Below are 5,708 nucleotides of genomic sequence, written 5' to 3'. Positions count from 1 at the left end.
CCCTGAGCCTGGGGGCAAGTCAGGGTGTCCACACTCCCAGGCCAAGGCAGAACCACATGCACACGTCTGACCTGCCCCCTGCACCGGCAGAGAGCTCGGGGGAGCCAGAGTCTGTCAGGCAGCTGCTGGGCTGGCCGCCTGTGTGGGAAGTGGCAGAGCCGACCTAGGGGCAAGTTGGGCCTCTTGCTCTCCCTGCTGCCCTGAGGCTGCTGGGCCAAAGAGGTCTTGGGCATCCAGCCCCTTGCTGGTCCCTTCCCTCTGACGAGGCCCTCTGAGCTCCAGCACCTTGCAGTGTGGAGACAGCCCCTGCCAGCAACCTCCTCTCCAAGGAGGCCTCAACCGAGGCCTAGGCCCAGGGGAAAGGCACCAGCGGGGATGAGCCTGGGGAGGCGCCCGGGCATGTCTGGACCCAGTCCGCGCAGCCTGCCCCTTGGTGGGGCAGTACCCCCGGAGGCCAGGAAGGTCTGTGCAAGGCTGCCAGGGGCAGGGACAGCGCTGGGTCCTGCCCCTGGCCTGTGGGACGTCTGAGCACAACCGGCACTCTCCCGCTGGACGACCTCCCCGTCTGCCTCGAAAGGCCGGTTTGCAAGCACTCCCGCCCGCTGTTCCCGCCAGGCACGCACAATGCTCCCAAGCCCGGTAGAAAAGCGCTTCGGGGTGGTGCTCTCTCCGGGCCCTTGCCCCTAAGCCTGCGGGCCAGGCAGGGAGAACACACTCCCAGGCCAAGACAGAATGACATGAACACGTCTGTTCCTGCCCCCTACACCGGCAGAGAGCTCGGGGGAGCCAGAGTCTCTCAGGCAGGTGCTGGGCTGGCCGCCTGTGTGGGAAGGGGCAGAGCCGACCTAGGGGCAAGTTGGGCCTCTTGCTCTCCCTGCTGCCCTGAGGCTGCTGGGCCAAAGACGTCTTGGGCATCCAGCCCTTTGCTGGTCCCTTCCCTCTGACGAGGCACTCTGAGCTCCAGCACCTTGCAGTGTGGAGACAGCACCTGCCAGCAATCTCCTCTCCAAGGAGGCCTCAACCGAGGCCTAGGCCCAGGGGAAAGGCACCAGCGGGGATGAGCCTGGAGAGGCGCCCGGGCATGTCTGGACCCAGTCCCCGCAGCCTGCCCCTTGGTGGGGCAGTACCCCTGGAGGCCAGGAAGGTCTGGGCAAGGCTGACCAGGGGCAGGGGACCTGCTGGGTCCTGCCCCTGGCCTGTGGGGCCTCTGAGCACAACCGGCCCTCTCCCACTGGAAGACCTCCCCGGCTGCCTCCAAAGGCCGTTTTGCACGCACTCCCGCCCACTGTTCCCACCAAGCGCGCACAATGCTCCCATCCCGGGAGAAAAGCGCTTCGGGGTGGTGCTCTCTCCGGGCCCTTGCCCCTGAGACTGGGGGCCAGGCAGGGGTCCACACTCCCAGGCCAAGGCAGAACCACATGCACACGTCTGTTCCTGACCCCTGCACCGGCAGAGAGCTCGGGGGAGCCAGAGTCTGTCAGGCAGCTGCTGGGCTGGCCACCTTTGTGGGAAGGGGCAGAGCCGACCTAGGGGCAAGTTGGGCCTCTTGCTCTCCCTGCTGCCCTGAGGCTGCTGGGCCAAAGAGGTCTTGGGCATCCAGCCCTTTGCTTGTCCCTTCCCTCTGACGAGGCCCTCTGAGCTCCAGCACCTTGCAGTGTGGAGACAGCCCCTGCCAGCAACCTCCTCTCCAAGGAGGCCTCAACAGAGACCTAGGACCAGGGGAAAGGCACCAGCGGGGATGAGCCTGGGGAGGCGCCCAGGCATGTCTGGACCCAGTCCCCGCAGCCTGCCCCTTGGTGGGGCAGTACCCCCGGAGGCCAGGAAGGTCTGGGAAAGGCTGACCAGGGGCAGGGGACCTGCTGGGTCCTGCCCCTGGCCTGTGGGGCCTCTGAGCACAACCGGCCCTCTCCCACTGGAAGACCTCCCCGGCTGCCTCCAAAGTCCTGTTTGCCAACACTCCCACCCGCTGTTCACGCCAGACTTGCACAATGCTCCCAAGCCCGGGAGAAAAGCGCTTCGGGGTGGTGGTCTCTCCGGGCCCTTGCCCCTGAGCCTGGGGGCAAGGCATGGGGAACACACACCCAGGCCAAGGCAGAACCACATGCCCACGTCTGTTCCTGTCCCCTGCACCGGCAGAGAGCTTGGGGAGCCAGAGTCTGTCAGGCAGCTGCTGGGTTGGCCGCCTGTGTGGGAAGGGGCAGAGCCGCCCTAGGGGCAAGTTGGGCCTCTTGCTCTCCCTGCTGCCCTGAGGCTGCTGGGCCAAAGACGTCTTGGGCATCCAGCCCCTTACTGGTCCCTTCCCTCTGACGAGGCCCTCTGAGCTCCAGCACCTTGCAGTGTGGAGACAGCCCCTGCCAGCAACCTCCTCTCCAAGGAGGCCTCAACCGAGGCCTAGGCCCAGGGGAAAGGCACCAGCGGGGATGAGCCAGGGGAGGCGCCCGAGCATGTCTGGACCCAGTCCCCGCAGCCTGCCCCTTGGTGGGGCAGTACCCCCGGAGGCCAGGAAGGTCTGGGTAAGACTGGCCAGGGGCAGGGGCCCTGCTGGGTCCTGCCCCTGGCCTGTGGGGCCTCTGAGCACAACCGGCCCTCTCCCACTGGAAGACCTCCCCGGCTGCCTCCAAAGGCCGGTTTGCAAGCGCTCCCGGCCACTGTTACCAGCAGGCGGGCACAATGCTCCTAAGCCCGGAAGAAAAGCGCTTCAGGGTGGTGCTCTCTCTGGGCCCTTGCCCCTGAGCCTGGGGGCCAGGCAGGGTGTCCACACTCCCAGGCCAAGGCAGAACCACATGCACACGTCTGACCTGCCCCCTGCACCGGCAGAGAGCTCGGGGGAGCCAGAGTCTGTCAGGCAGCTGCTGGGCTGGCCGCCTGTGTGGGAAGTGGCAGAGCCGACCTAGGGGCAAGTTGGGCCTCTTGCTCTCCCTGCTGCCCTGAGGCTGCTGGGCCAAAGAGGTCTTGGGCATCCAGCCCCTTGCTGGTCCCTTCACTCTGACGAGGCCCTCTGAGCTCCAGCACCTTGCAGTGTGGAGACAGCCCCTGCCAGCAACCTCCTCTCCAAGGAGGCCTCAACCGAGGCCTAGGCCCAGGGGAAAGGCACCAGCGGGGATGAGCCTGGGGAGGCGCCCGGGCATGTCTGGACCCAGTCCCCGCAGCCTGCCCCTTGGTGGGGCAGTACCCCCGGAGGCCAGGAAGGTCTGGGCAAGGCTGGCCAGGGGCAGGGGCCCTGCTGGGTCCTGCCCCTGGCCTGTGGGGCCTCTGAGCACAACCGGCCCTCTCCCACTGGAAGAACTCCCCGGCTGCCTCCAAAGGCCAGTTTGCCAACACTCCCGCCCACTGTTCCCGCCAGGCACGCACAATGCTCCCAAGCCCGGGAGAAAAGCACTTCGGGGTGGTGCTCTCCTCGGGCCCTTGCCCCTGAGCCTGGGGGCCAGGCAGTTGGTCCACACTCCCAGACCAAGGCAGAACCACATGCACACGTCTGTTCCTGACCCCTGCACCGGCAGAGAGCTCGGGGGAGCCAGAGTCTGTCAGGCAGCTGCTGGGCTGGCCGCCTGTGTGGGAAGGGGCAGAGCCGACCTAGGGGCAAGTTGGGCCTCTTCCTCTCCCTGCTGCCCTGAGGCTGCTGTGCCAAAGAGGTCTTGGGCATCCAGCCCCTTGCTTGTCCCTTCCCTCTGACGAGGCCCTCTGAGCTCCAGCACCTTGCAGTGTGGAGACAGCCCCTGCCAGCAACATCCTCTCCAAGGAGGCCTCAACCGAGGCCTAGGCCCAGGGGAAAGGCACCAGCGGGGATGAGCCTGGGGAGGCGCCCGGGCATGTCTGGACCCAGTCCCCGCAGCCTGCCCCTTGGTGGGGCAGTACCCCCGGAGGCCAGGAAGATCTGGGCAAGGCTGGCCAGGGGCAGGGGCCCTGCTGGGTCCTCCCCATGGCCTGTGGGGCCTCTGAGCACAACCGACCCTCTCCCACTGGAAGACCTCCCCGGCTGCCTCCAAAGGCCAGTTTGCCAACACTCCTGCCCGCTCTTCCCGCCAGGCACGCACAATGTTCCCAAGCCCGGGAGAAAAGCGCTTCGGGGTGGTGCTCTCTCCGGGCCCTTGCCCCTGAGCCTGTGGGCAAGGCAGGGGGAACACACTCCCAGACCAAGGCAGAAACACATGCACACGTCTGTTCCTGTCCCCTGCACCGGCAGAGAGCTCGGGGGAGCCAGAGTCTCTCAGGCAGGTGCTGGGCTGGCCGCCTGTGTGGGAAGGGGCAGAGCCGACCTAGGGGCAAGTTGGGCCTCTTGCTCTCCCAGCTGCCCTGAGGCTGCTGGGCCAAAGACGTCTTGGGCATCCAGCCCCTTACTGGTCCCTTCCCTCTGACGAGGCCCTCTGAGCTCCAGCACCTTGCAGTGTGGAGACAGCCCCTGCCAGCAATCTCCTCTCCAAGGAGGCCTCATCCGAGGCCTAGGCCCAGGGGAAAGGCACCAGCGGGGATGAGCCTGGGGAGGCGCCCGGGCATGTCTGGACCCAGGCCCCGCAGCCTGTCCCTTGGTGGGGCAGTACCCCCGGAGGCCAGGAAGGTCTGGGCAAGGCTGGCCAGGGGCAGGGGCCCTGCTGCGTCCTGCCCCTGGCCTGTGGGGCCTCTGAGCACAACCGGCCCTCTCCCACTGGAAGACCTCCCCGGCTGCCTCCAAGGCCGGTTTGCAAGCGCTCCCGCCCACTGTTCCCAGCAGGCGTGCACAATGCTCCCAAGCCCGCGAGAAAAGCGCTTCAGGGTGGTGCTCTCTCCGGGCCCTTGCCCCTGAGCCTGGGGGCAAGGCAGGGTGTCCACACTCCCAGGACAAGGCAGAACCACATGCACACGTCTGATCTGCCCCCTGCACCGGCAGAGAGCTCGGGGGAGCCAGAGTCTGTCAGGCAGCTGCTGGGCTGGCCGCCTGTGTGGGAAGGGGCAGAGCCGCCCTAGGGGCAAGTTGGGCCTCTTGCTCTCCCTGCTGCCCTGAGGCTGCTGGGCCAAAGACGTCTTGGGCATCCAGCCCCTTACTGGTCCCTTCCCTCTGACGAGGCCCTCTGAGCTCCAGCACCTTGCAGTGTGGAGACAGCCCCTGCCAGCAACCTCCTCTCCAAGGAGGCCTCAACCGAGGCCTAGGCCCAGGGGAAAGGCACCAGCGGGGATGAGCCAGGGGAGGCGCCCGAGCATGTCTGGACCCAGTCCCCGCAGCCTGCCCCTTGGTGGGGCAGTACCCCCGGAGGCCAGGAAGGTCTGGGCAAGGCTGGCCAGGGGCAGGGGCCCTGCTGGGTCCTGCCCCTGGGCTGTGGGGCCTCTGAACACAACCGGCCCTCTCCCACTGGAAGACCTCCCCGGCTGCCTCCAAAGGCCGGTTTGCCAACACTCCCGCCCGCTGTTCCCGCCAGGCACACACAATGCTCCCAAGCCCGGGAGAAAAGCGCTTCGGGGTGTTGCCCTCTCCGGGCCCTTGCCCCTGAGCCTGGGGTCCAGGCAGTGGGTCCACACTCCCAGACCAAGGCAGAACCACATGCACACGTCTGTTCCTGACCCCTGCACCGGCAGAGAGCTCGGGGGAGCCAGAGTCTGTCAGGCAGCTGCTGGGTTGGCTGCCTGTGTGGGAAGGGGCAGAGCCGACCTAGGGGCAAGTTGGGCCTCTTCCTCTCCCTGCTGCCCTGAGGCTGCTGGGCCAAAGACGTCTTGGGCATCCAGCCCCTTACTGGTCC

This window comes from Dama dama, unplaced genomic scaffold (genome assembly GCF_033118175.1).
Source record: "Dama dama isolate Ldn47 unplaced genomic scaffold, ASM3311817v1 ptg000020l, whole genome shotgun sequence".
NCBI lineage: Eukaryota > Metazoa > Chordata > Mammalia > Artiodactyla > Cervidae > Dama > Dama dama.
This window is presented reverse-complemented; position numbering follows the sequence as displayed.